This window comes from Tupaia chinensis, unplaced genomic scaffold, assembly GCF_000334495.1.
Source record: "Tupaia chinensis unplaced genomic scaffold, TupChi_1.0 Scaffold148698_1, whole genome shotgun sequence".
Classification (NCBI taxonomy): domain Eukaryota; kingdom Metazoa; phylum Chordata; class Mammalia; order Scandentia; family Tupaiidae; genus Tupaia; species Tupaia belangeri.
Genome location: NW_006208547.1, coordinates 2155331 through 2168559, shown reverse-complemented (window position 1 = coordinate 2168559; position 13229 = coordinate 2155331).

The following is a 13229-nucleotide window of genomic DNA, read 5'->3' as shown; positions in this document are numbered from 1 at the left end:
GAAAAAACCACCCCAAAAAAAAAAAAAAAAAAAAAAAGGTAGACATTAGCATGTCCACAATCAAGGAGTTTGTGGTCTATTGTGAAAGAGAACATGAAGTCAAATGACAATAACGAGCTCTTAAATGGTGAGATACAAGGATTGGGTGATCTTCTATAGTAGAAAAAAAAGACTAAACACAGAATCAAGAGGCCTGTTTACTGGTCTTGCTACCATATTAGCTCTTTGAACTCGGTTTTGATCAATGCAAACTTGACTTTTTCATCTTCAGAATGAAGTGGACACTTGCAATGATTTCTAAGTTCCCAAGTTCTATTATTCTTAGAATGTATATTAAAAAGGAAAGTAATTCTTTATTGATCAGGAGCATTTAGAGAAGCAGAAGTTTCTAGAGCTATGTTGGGTTAGTGGGGAGATATATTCAGGAGAGACCTCAAGAAATATTTTTGAATAATAGAGGCTGATTAGAGGGAATGTTAAGGAGCTTCAAATGCAGGTTAGGTATAAGCAAAGTTTTAAAGCCCAGAGAACTCATGCATTGAAAAAGTAAATAGTGTCTGAAGACCTTATGTGCAGACTAAAGGGGGAAAAAATGTGAGAACAGGTTACTACTGGAAAAGAGATGACTTACCTCGTAACTAATTCTGCATAGAATATTTAGAGCAACTGGAAGCCACTGTTTTTTGTTTTTTGTTTTTTCACAGAAGAGAAAGAGAAGGAGAGATAAAGAGAGAAGTGGGGTCCGAAAAGGGTCCTGCTATGTTCCTCTCTCCAGCTTCCAGCCAGCCAGGACCATGAGTGGCTTAAGGGCATGCCCCGTGCGTTCAGGTCCCTCCATGATCCACACCTGGGCCTTCCATGTGGCTCCATCCTGAAACAGCAGCACCCCACTGCCTGAACCTCTACAGCTAAGCTGATTTTTGAGAAAGGAAGTGTGTAATAAATATAAACAAATGTGTAATAAATAAAAAAATAAAACAAAAAACACCGAGGATAAGAAAAACAAGAGCCCACTGACTCCTTCTGGTATCTGACCTTGAGTGTCTCTCTCACCTCCTTCAGCCAGATGACCTTCCCAGAGGAGTACATGAGCGTTGGAGAAAGTGACTGCCCAAGGTCACAGACTGGGATCTGGTTTCCACCACCTAGACTGTAGCTCTTCTCCAGCAAACCCTGCCCCTCTGCCACTTCCCTCTCGAGGCTTTTTCCTCCTTTGTTTCCACATCTCTAAAAATAGAATGTGTCTACATTTCATGGGTGCTGCCTCCTAAGTGATCCAAATAAAGGGTTTGAAAACAAGTGCATATCACAGCTGAAAAGTGTTGCATATTGCCAGAAATAATAGGAGAAAGGCAAGATAGGTCCTATCTTCTCTCTTTTCCTCTGGAGCCCAACAGAAATCTAACGGGGATTGGGGGAGGAGGGAGCGCGAAGTCTGCAGTCGTCTTACTGTGTTCAATTAGTATTCTAGCCACACACTGTCCCATCAGGGGAAAATGCTTCCCGCACACACGTGTTCAGGATATCAGAGTGATGGATCTGAGCGAGGGCCTCTCCAAACACAGTGACCATCTGCTAGGCAAAACATAGGGGTCTGACAAGCAGAAGCCATTCAGACCCGTTGTTGGGCCACATTATTACATATTTGACAAGGGTAATGAGGGGCTGTCATTAACCTTACATGACAGTTGCTACAATGACACACTAAAGCAAGGACAAAGAGCCGAACTCAGTAAAAAGGCACCTACTTCTCATTTAACCCTGGAATTATGTGACGCCATTATTCCTGACGGAGGCTGGCAGGCCTGGGGTTAATTTCCATTTCTGTGTCTGCTTGTTCTCTCTTTAAAATGTACCCCTCGTATGGCTAAAGAAACTGTTGGGAAGGCACTGCATTATTTATCACAACACACTGCGATAGATGCACGAACAGAAAGGGTCTCCCGGAGAAATGAACAAACACACAGATTTCACAAGCCCCGGCCATGGCCCGAAATGAGGCAACTGAACTCTGTGATATTTAAGATACCCATTACCCAAGTAGCACATTTCTTGGAATTTTCTTCTGGGTTTCTACCAGATTTCAAGAAATAAAACTATTTCAGAATATGAACATATAGTTACTATGTCTTTTACAGGCTATGGGTAAACCGTGGGGAGGAGAGGGTTAAGATGATAGTTTTGATGATTTAGGAATCTAATTTGATGGATCTTCATGTTGGAAAGATTCTATTAATAAAGCATATTCCACACTTCAGATGCAGAATCATCCCATGCTTTATTTGGGAGAAGGGGTAACCAAAATCCCGAGAAGGTTAGGTACCCCCACCATCTGACAACACCCAGAGAAGGTAGTGGCCACTCAATTCCCCATCTGCCCAACTTTCCAAAGCCTTACTTTCCCAATCAGCTTCCTCTTTGATAATGCAATTTTCATTACACACACACACACACACACAAAGAAACAGAAAAGAAAAACGGTTTTGTTGGGGGCAGCCAGGTAGCTTGATGGTTTAAGTGTCTGGATTCCACATGGATGACTACGGGGTTCAATTCCTGGACCCAGCAGCTGGGAAACCACACCAGGTGCATATGCATGTGTTCCCAAAATCTAGAGAGGAAAGTTAAAGAGAGGGAATTGCAGAGTGGTCATTCCCCCTGAAGAGGCGATTTCTCACTTTCTCTCTCTCTGTCTCTATCTCTCACTCTCCAGCAAGCACATATACCCTATAGCAAAATATTAAAAACAAATAAATAAAATAAAGAGATTCTGTTTAATTATTTAAATTGGGTGCTCCTCTGAAAAGTATAGTTACATCAGCATACTTTGTGATGCGGCCAGGCGTCTTAGTCTCCTACATAATTTTGTAAGCTTGTTCTGTGTCATCTGACCACCACGGCACTTCTTCCCAGTGCATTCTGTCTGCCTGACAAGCTACCGAAATGATGACAGCCAATCAGGATGCTTTGTTTTAAATTAAGAAACTGTAATCAAGATGGCCCAAGCCATTAAAAAGAAAACCTTTAGAGAACATACTTACAAAGATGTGGTTTGGATAAAAGTTCTGAGAGCCTCCATCTATTTAAACACCAACCTGTTGGGACTAGCAGACTGCGTAATCGTTACCTTGCTGGATTTCCACATAGTTGCCTGTGGTTAGAGTCCCAGGCCTGCGACTTAAAACTCCTACAGGGCAGGTGTGCCTAAGAGCCCAAGATGCCCAAGAGGAGAATGGAAGAGAAGGGACTGTGGCATGGCCATTGCCACAGGGTGGTGATTTTGCACTTTCTGTCTCTCTGTCTCTCTCTGTCTCTCCAGCGAGTGCACGCACACTATAGAAAAATATCTCTTAAAAAAAAAAGAAAAGAAAGAAAGCCCAACCTGTGACAGTGTTACTGTATCAGTATCTGTCACTCCAAAGAGTCTAAAATCTCATCATTTTGGTCCAAAGTTCAATCATTTCTCCTTTTTGCCACCTGTTCAAACTAGAAAAATGAATGATTTCATTTTTATGAGAAGTTCTTGACTTTTGTTTGCTACAGCTCTCTCCTGTCACTCAGGTGGCCTGAGATACAAGCTGAACTTCTGATAGGTTAGCCTAATTTCCTCAGCTGGAGAGTGAAGCGATTAAAGCTGATTCTGTCAAAGGTAATTTGTTCTGTTTTGACCAATAACTTCCAAGTCTGCGGTAGGGAAGATGGTTCTGCTGGTTTTCCAGAAACTACCATCAGTTCTTTCAAATACAATCAGCTTAATGCACAAATGAGTTTAGATCATCTGAGACCAAAGAACAAAAAATGGGAAAGGGAAAAGAAGATGCCTCTCAACTCAGATTCATGTGCATCTCACGAAAGAGCACAAAAACAGCAAAAAGTTAATAAATTGGCAAAAACAGTCACACACATGGACAGTGGGAGTAGACGGTTGTGGATTTGGATCATTCTGGCTGAGAAAGGACTAGGGAAGGGGCAAAAAGGAGAAATCACTGTAGAGGATATTTCTGGGTAGAGTTGGCTCATGCTCCTTATTACCTGCCGCAGAGAGCCCAATAAAAGAATGAGGGAATGGATATTTTAGTTTAAAAGAGACAAAGATTATTTAAAAAATACAAACCTTCTGTTTTTCTAAATAATCACACTTAATGACAGCAGAGCATCGTGTCTTCCTCAAAAATTACCAATTAAAAGTAAAAAGATGTTTGAAAAAAGGCAAAAGAGAAGGAAAATACAGAACGGGCCTTTCTTTACATCAAGTGAAGAAAATACTTAGATTCAACCTTGAGAAACTGTGGCTATGTTAATAGTCCATTAAGCTAGATTGGTGGCTTTCTTCTTGGTAAGAACTTTGGATCAGTTAATTCCTCTGGTTACTGAGTTATCATAATTTCTTCATGTGGAATTCTGACAGAAGGCTTGCACACAACTGCAATTTAAAAATCAAAAGAGAATCATTTTAAAACACAAATTTAAAATCAGAAAACTTTTAAGATGGACCAGTTACAGTTAAATGCATCTGTTTTTACCACAAAGAACACTTATTTTCACTCTCAAGTTTTCAGTCAAAATAAAAAAGTAGCTACTTTAGAATAGGTTAAGATAAAACTTCATATAGAAAACCAAATCAGCTCAATATAACTTTTGAATCTACTTTACAGGTATTTAAGAGTCTTCATTTAATATTCCCTGAACTAAAATGCCAATTTAAAAGTGTTATCTGACAGCTCATAACACAGAGTAATAACAGTTCTCCAAATGAAATGTTTAAAAAGAAAAATTATAATACCCTAGGACAATATCATAATGAAGTTTAGCTAGCACAGTTCTATAAGTATCTATATATACTGCACAATTAGATTCATATATTCCAATTATATGTGTTACCTACTGTATGTAAACAATCCACGCATTAAATATCTTTTCACTATATTCCATATGTTAAATGGGACAAACGTTATTCTCATACTTTGCAAGTATCAAATAAAAACAAATCTGGACTTAGAAACTGTGTTTGAATATCTATTGCAATAGTGAGAACAATCCAACAATAATACCTACAAGATTCTCAAGGCCGAGCACAAGAGTTTTGCTCTTACAGGGAAGAGCAAACAAGGTTAGCAAGAACTGGGTTTGGGGAAGAGGACAAATGAGAAGGGTGACTGGAGAGGAGACCAGGAAATGTCTTTCTCTCTGGTCAGACCATTTCTGGTTTTTAAGAGGGGAGTTGTTAAGAAGGGGCTGTTCTATGTTCCAAAGCTTGTTTACGTTCAAGCACAGGTCAAGTCCAAGGGCGGGTGGAGAAGGGAGAAGTCCAAGTTTGGTCAAGTAAAGTAGATAGCTCTCTTGTCCATATTGGTTGATGGAGACTAAGGCTTCGACTAAACATTTCTGAGGCAAAGAATGGGAATTTGGAGGGCCTACGTCTGACCCTGACATAGGTAAACAAGAACGTCATCCTTCTTCTTTTTTTTTTTTTTTTTTTGAGAGGTTTTCGCTATAGGGCGCGTTCGCTCGCCAGACAGACAGAGAGAGACAGAGAGACAGAAAGCGAGAAATCATCCCCCAGGGGGGATGGTCACACCGCAATCCCTTCTTCATTCTCCTCTCGGGATCTTGGGCACACACGCACACGCGCCCGGCGTGAGTTCTAAGCCACCGGGTCCGGGACGCGAACCTCAGTCGACTACGTGGGAGTCCAGCGACATAGCCATTACGCTAACTGCTGGTTCCCATCCTTATTCTTAGATAAGAACAAGTCCAGTTTTGTGCTATTACATGAAATCCACATAAATCTGAGTTGTGGGGCATTCTCTTTCCCCCTTCCCATTTTCTTTTATTTCTAGGTTCCTTATTATCCAAACTCATATGGGGAAGGGTGGTTCTTGGGAGTAAGCTTTAAAACACAAAGATAGGAAGATTTCTTTTTTTATTTCTTTTGAATTTCCAATTGTGGTAAGTACACACATAGGCACACAGAAAATGTATTTTCTTATCCATTCTTATGTATATGATTCTATAGAGTTAAATGTGTTCATATTGTGTGCAATCTCTAGAACTCTTTTCATTCTTCAAAACTGAAACTCTATACCCACTAACCAGTACCTATCCATTCCCCCATCCTGTCATCCCCTGGAAATCACCAATCTTCTTTCTTTCTCTATAAATTTAAATATTCTAGTTTCCTTATTTAAATGAAATCACAAAATATCTGTCTGTTTTTTTAGAGAGAGATTTTTGTTATAGGACACATGTGCTCAACAGAGACACAGAGAGACAGAAAGTGAGAAATCACCCCCCAGAGGAGATAGACACACTGCAATCCTTTCTCCCTCAATCTCCTCCAGGGATCTTGGGCATGCATGCACACATGCCTGTCATGAACCTCAAGCTGCTGGGTCTGGGACTTGAACTACAGTCAATCATGCAGGAGTCCAATGACATAACCATGATGCCATCTGCTGGTCCAATGTTTGTCAATTTCTCTTTTTTCTTTTTTTTTTTTTTTTTTTTTGAGAGGTTTTCACTGTAGGGCGCATGCGCTCGCCAGACAGACAGAGAGAGACATAGAGACAGAAAGCGAGAAATCACCCCCCAGGGGGGATGGTCACGCCGCAATCCCTTCTCCTCCATTCTCCTCTCGGGATCTTGGGCACGCACGCACACGCACCCGGCGTGAGTTTTAAGCCACCGGGTCTGGGACTCGAGCCGTGGTAGACTACGTGGGAGTCCAGCGACATAGCCATTACGCTAACTGCTGGTTCCCCCAATGTTTGTCATTTTTAATAGTGTTATTTCACTTAGCATAATATCACCAGTGCTCTTGCACATCTTGGCATAGGTCAGAATTTTATTTTTTAAGGCTGCATAATAGTCCATTGCATGTGGGACCAGCAGTTAGTGTAATGGCTATGTCACTGGACTCCCATGTAGTCAACCACGGTTCGAGTCCCAGATCCGGTGGCTTAAACTCACGCCAGGTGTGTGTGCGTGTGTGCCCAAAATCCTGAGAGGAGAAAGGAGGAGAAGGGATTGCGGCATGGCCATCCCCTCTGGGGGATGATTTCTCACTTTCTGTCTCTCTCTGTTTGTCTGGCGAGCACACACACCCTATACCAAAAGCCTCTCCAAAAAATATATATATATATATCCATTGCATGCATTCACCACGTTTTATTTATTCATTCATTCATTGATGTGCATATACGTTGCTGTCACCTCTTGGCTTGATAAATAATGCTACTGTGGGGGCCAGCAGGTGATCTGGACTCTCACATGGCCAACTATGGTTAAAGTCCCAAACCTGGCAGCTTGCTTTCTCACCTCTCTCTCTCTCTCTCTCTCTCTCTCTCTCTCTCTCTCATGTACATGTGCCCTATAGCCAATTTTAAATAGTAATAAAATAATTCTTAAAAAAATAATAACGCTACTGTGAACATGAGTACACAAATACCTCTTGGAAACCCTACTTTCAATTCATATTGGTATATACTCAGAAGTAGAACTGTTGAGTCATGTGCTAATTCTGTATTTGACATTTTTAAGTTGAAGTTTATTTTATTTATTTCTTCCATAACTAAGAGAGACAGAGAGAAAGCACTCCCATCAGGGTCTTCACATTGCGATCCTTCTCTCAGTCTTACTAGCGCTAGGTAATGAGCAGTGTGTCCCAGGTGTACTCTAGGAGGTTTCCAGATGTGAACCGGGAACCTTCCCATGAGGGTCAGCTTCCCAGAAGTCATATGTTACCCAGCACTACCACCTGGCCCCTATGTTTAACTGTTTGAGGAACCTTTGTACCATCTTCCCCAGTGGCTATGCCATTTTACATTCCCACCAACAGTACACAAGGGGGTTCTCTTACAGGAAAGAACCTGGCAGTAGGTAAAGTAGTAAAAACAGATTGTACTCAGGATCTACTGGGATAAGGATAAAGAAACCTCAGTATATGACTGGGCTCACTTCCAATACAGCATGGGTAAGTGTGGATCTATAACTAAGGAACAGTATTGGGGTCAGTAGATAGAAAATTATAAAGAGGAAACTTCAAGAGTAGAGGAGGATTCTGGCTAAACCCACTTGACAGGGTTCTTGCTTTAGATGGGTCAAGATGATCATATATCAACTGAGGGAAATTTGAGGAGAGAGAAATTTGACAAGATATCAAGGGTAATCAGGAATCAAAGTTAGGTCATTTTTGGCAAACTGACTTAGCAAGATTCTTGCTAAAACTGCAAAATACAAAGCTGAACACAGAAACCTAAAAGTTGGGACATAGTTAAAAAGAGAATTAGGAAGAACTGGGCTGAAGAGTGATCAAAGAGAAAATCAAACCTTTGGCGGTTTCATTTTCTCTCCATACTCACCAACAGATGTTATTTTTTTGAAATTTTTGATAGCAGGCATTTTAATGAATGTGAGGTGGTATCTCACTGGTTTTGATTTCAATTTCCCCAGTGACTAGGGGTGTTATCTTTTCATGTGCTTGTTGGCCATTTCTTCTTTGGAGAAATATCTAGTCAAGTCTGTTGTAATTTTTCAGTTGGGTTGTTTGTTTTTCAGCCGTTGAGTTGTAGTTCTTTTTTTTTTTGTATTTTTAATTTTATTTTTAATTTATTCCATGGGTAAGAAACAGACAACACTCTCAATAGGATCTCAATGTCATAATCCATCTCTATCCTTCAGTAAGCCCTGCATCATGGGCAAATTTGTGCCCAGCTCACACAGGGAGGCCTCCATGCTTGAACAAGAAACATTTCCACATGGAATTTTCTTATAGAACATCAGGTTTTACCAGTTTACCACATCTGGCCCCTAGAAATGTTTTTTATATACTCTGGATATCAACATTTTGTCAGACGCACTGTTTGTAAATCTTTTCTCCCATTTCATAATTGGCTCTTCACTCTTTTGAATATGTCCTTTCCACAGAAGTTTTTCATTTAGATGTAGTTCAATTCAGCTATTTTTACTTTCGTTGCCTGATTTCAGTGTCATCAAGGATAGGGGGCTTTCTTATCTGTTGTTGTTTCCCAACAGAATGAAATTTAGATACAGTGCAACAGTGTCAAGAATAATGCTCATTCTCAATTATTTTCAAAATTGTTATGAGAAAGGATGTAGCAGAGATTTACACCACCTTTCTTTCATCTTAGTGTTTGAAGAACAAACTGGCATGGTCCATTCTAGTCCAATGTGAAGAATCCAGGAGAGCATACAGTTGGTCCTCCTGTCATCCAGAACAAACTCCTAATGAAATGCTCACAGAGAATGAAGGGAGAATAAGCAATTGGAACTGTGTCTTCTCCTTTCTGGATTTTTTGGAGGGAAGAAGACTTTTTTTTTTTTTCCTTTGGAGAGATTTTTACTATGGGGCACGTGCATTCGCCAGAAAGACAGAGAGAGACAGAAAGTGATAAATCACCCCGGGGTGATGGTCACACCGCAGTTCCTTCTCCTCCATTCTCCTCTCAGGATCTTGGGCACATGTGCACATGCTGCTGATGTGAGTTTAAGCCACCAGGTCCAGTACTCAAACCACCATGGTAGGCTATATGAGAGTCCAGCAACGTAGCCATTACGCCATCTGCTGGTCCCAAGGGAAAGACGCCTTTTATCCCTCAACTGTATTCTAGCTTTGAGTCTTATTTTTACCCCATTCTTCTTCAAAAAGTCTCTCCTTTTCAAGGATCTTTGTTCTCCACTTCATTCCTCTCTTCCCACCTCCAGATCCAGCCCCTTTTCTCTCCTCATCCTTAGGCTTTCAGTATTTCCTTACACATGCCCCTGTTCTATGCACCTGCCTGGAGCTCTAGTGTACCTTATATCCTTGTAATGCACAGGGAAAATGTAAGAAAGCCAGTCTAATCCATGGTCCTGAAGACAAGGAAGACCATCAGACTCATACCCTGCCCACTCACCCCGTGCACTTTCAGAAGTCCCTTCTATATTCAGGTCAAATGTCTCTTTTTTCCCCACTATGGCTTCTTTCACACAAAGCTCATTTTATCATTAGGGTTCACCCAGTGTTCAACCACAGAAGAAGAAATGCACATGACCAGGAAGGTGATGAAGGATGGATGAGAGTGGGAGATCCAAGAGAGCCAAGAAAGAAAGCGCTAGCAAACATTCCCATACAAATCCACTGAGGAGAAAAAATACACAAACTATAGTCAAAAATCGGACAGTCATCATGAGTTTAGAAAAGCACCCAATTTGTAAGACTCAGCAACAAATTGGGAAGGAATCAGATGGGAAAAAAAGGAACACCTGAAAATAAGACAAGAGAGAGGCAATGCCTAGGCAGAAAGCCACAAAGTCTCAGAAATCAGAGCGCAAAGCCAGGTGATGTGGGATGTGGTCCTGCAAACAGAAACAAGACAAATAAAGCAAAGGTTCCCCAGCCATGGCTAGTTCATGATTGAAGCAGAGATCCTGCAAGGAAACGGGACAGTCTGGCTCCTTCACTGCCTATCTTATCTTCTTGCAGGCCACAGGATAAACAACCTCTGTTATTAGTTGTAGTACTTTTGCACGTCATGTTATTAGTTGAAGTGCACTTGTATGCCTGTTATATAACCATGGTTGTGCTGTTTTACACCATTACATGTAAGACTCAAGCACTTGTGTGACAGTTTTGCTTTTGGCAATGAACCACTATTGTCTGTGCATCCTTTAAGAAGGGCCCCTAGTAGGAGTAGTTCTGTCAGCTCATCCTGAACTCAGCCAAATAAACAGCATGACATAAGTGCCAAATCTGCCTCATGTCTTTTTCTTCCTCCTGGTGCCTCAGTTTGATCTACCTTTCAGAGAAGATATCTTGCAAAATAGATCTAAAGAGACTTAAGGTAAATCATCAATTACATTACCTATCCAGATCCATCATCCAATATATGTACAAAATCCTTTTCCTTCTTATTTTTATGTCATCTTTCAAAATTTTTAATTTTTCTACTGAGAACTTTAGTTATACATAAATATATATATTTTTTAAAGTTAAGAAGTACTAAACACATGGTAAAAAGTAAATCATGGGCCAGCAGATGGTTCTGGAGCTCATATGGCTGACTGCCTAGTTTGAGTCCCTGACCCGGCAGCTTGAAAATCACTTTGTGATTTTCACATTTCTGCATGTGTGTCCAGAATCCTGAGAGAAGAATGGAGAAGAGATTGGGGTACGGCCATCCCCCTGGGGGGGTTATTTCTCACTTTCTCTCTCTCTCTCTCTCTCTCTGTTTCTCCGGTTAGCACACACACCCTATAGCAAAATAATAATGATAATAATAATAAGTAAATCATTTCCCCATTTCCAGTTAACGTTCTCTTTTTATAGATTCAATCATTAGTGCTAGTTTTTTGTGCATCTTCTCAGAAAAGTTTGGATACATATATCAGTATTTGTATAAGAGATATACTTTATGTATTATTTTGTTTCTCATTTTGTTCACTTAATTTTTTCTTGATATTTTTTCTTCATTAGCACATTTGAATGTACTTCATTGTTTTAATAACTTCACAATATTCCCTTGCATCTACCATTTTGTTTAACAAGTTATCTATTGATCAATTTTTACATTATATCTACTCTTTTATTATTGCTAAAGTAATGCTAACTTAAGACAAATTTGCGTGGTATCTATTTTTCCTTGAAAAACCTCATTAATTTGCAATTCCACTAAGATTGTGTGATAGTGAATATTACCCCACCCTTTGTTAACACAATGGATAAAAATTTGATCTTCAAAAATCTGACATAAAAGGCACCTCCTAGATTTATTTTTACTTATGTGTGAGAGAGAACCAATATATTTAGATGCCCATACTACTTTCTGTAAAATTTTCTGCTACTTAGGAAAAAAAATATTCTGAGACAAGCTGCATTATTGATCTTATACTTTGAAAAATGTATTAAAATTTTATATTTATATTACGTAAATACCTATGCTATATATAACAAATTCTTTTAATTATAGTAACTTTTACTTATATCTTGACATTATCTATGTGAACAATAATATCTTTGAATATAGATATTTTATTTATGCCTTCTCAAAAAAATAAAATTATCTGAACAAGAAAAAATTCTGCCACTGGGGAGTATTACAGACCAAAGACAGTTCAAAATGTCTCCACCCATAACATGGTGAGCTATATTCATAACCAAAAAAAAAAAGGAAATGAGATATGGAAGTTGACTGATTGGTAGTTTTCTCTTCATCTTCTTTGGACATAATTTGAACACCTTCAGCCTGGAACATACTGGGAGTTTGGTGGCTATGATATATTAAGGCTCAATTGTTTAGTTGTCAGTATTTGTTTAACATTTTTTTTAATTTGATGTAATGTGATTGTTCCTTTGCAAATCAATGACTTTTAAGTTTTTAAATCCTGTTTAGAAAGAAATTTTTTGCATTCATTAATATAACAAATACAGTCTTGCATTGACTTCCAGTACATTGACAAAATTGTTTTAAGTAATGCAGGTGGAAAACTGGGTTTAATGTTAGCATTGAAATCGTTGAAAAATCTAGAACTCATTTTAAAAATGATAATAAAGCAAAAAAATCTATATCTTATCCCTCCCCCACCAAATGGCAGCTGATTGTATCAGATTCTGAATGATTTTGTGTTGCTATTCTAGACTTCAGTATGGTTCCATGGAAGTGACGATTTTGCATGCCAGTACTAAAAATATATTAATACATTCTTATATTTGACATATTTAGCATTGTCCCACACTTTTCCCTTTCCACTTAAAGATCACATTTCCCTAGGGAGGAGAGTGAGATGATAAGCAGAGCACAGAGGATTTTTAGGACAGCGAAACAATTGTGTGTGGTGTTTAATGGTGGGCGCCTGCCTCTATATATTTGTTCAAATCTGCAGAACGGTCAACACCAAGAGTCAACTATGGGCCCTAGGTGAAATGTGCCAGTGCAGGTTCACCAACTGTAACAGAAGAATATTCTTAACGGAAATGTAATAATTAGGGAGACTGTGGGGGGAGAGGGGAGGTGGTATATAAGGAATCTCTGTACCTTTTATTCACTTTTGCTGTGAATCTCCAGTTGTACAATAAAAATCTATTTTTTTCTTAAACTACCTAAATATTGATATTATATCATAATGCCTTTGAGTTCATTTTAGGAGAAGTCTTGTTCAAAATAAGCATAAATAAAGTAATAAAGAAAAGTGAACATAAAACATGCTATTTCCTGTTTTTTTTGTTCTTTAAT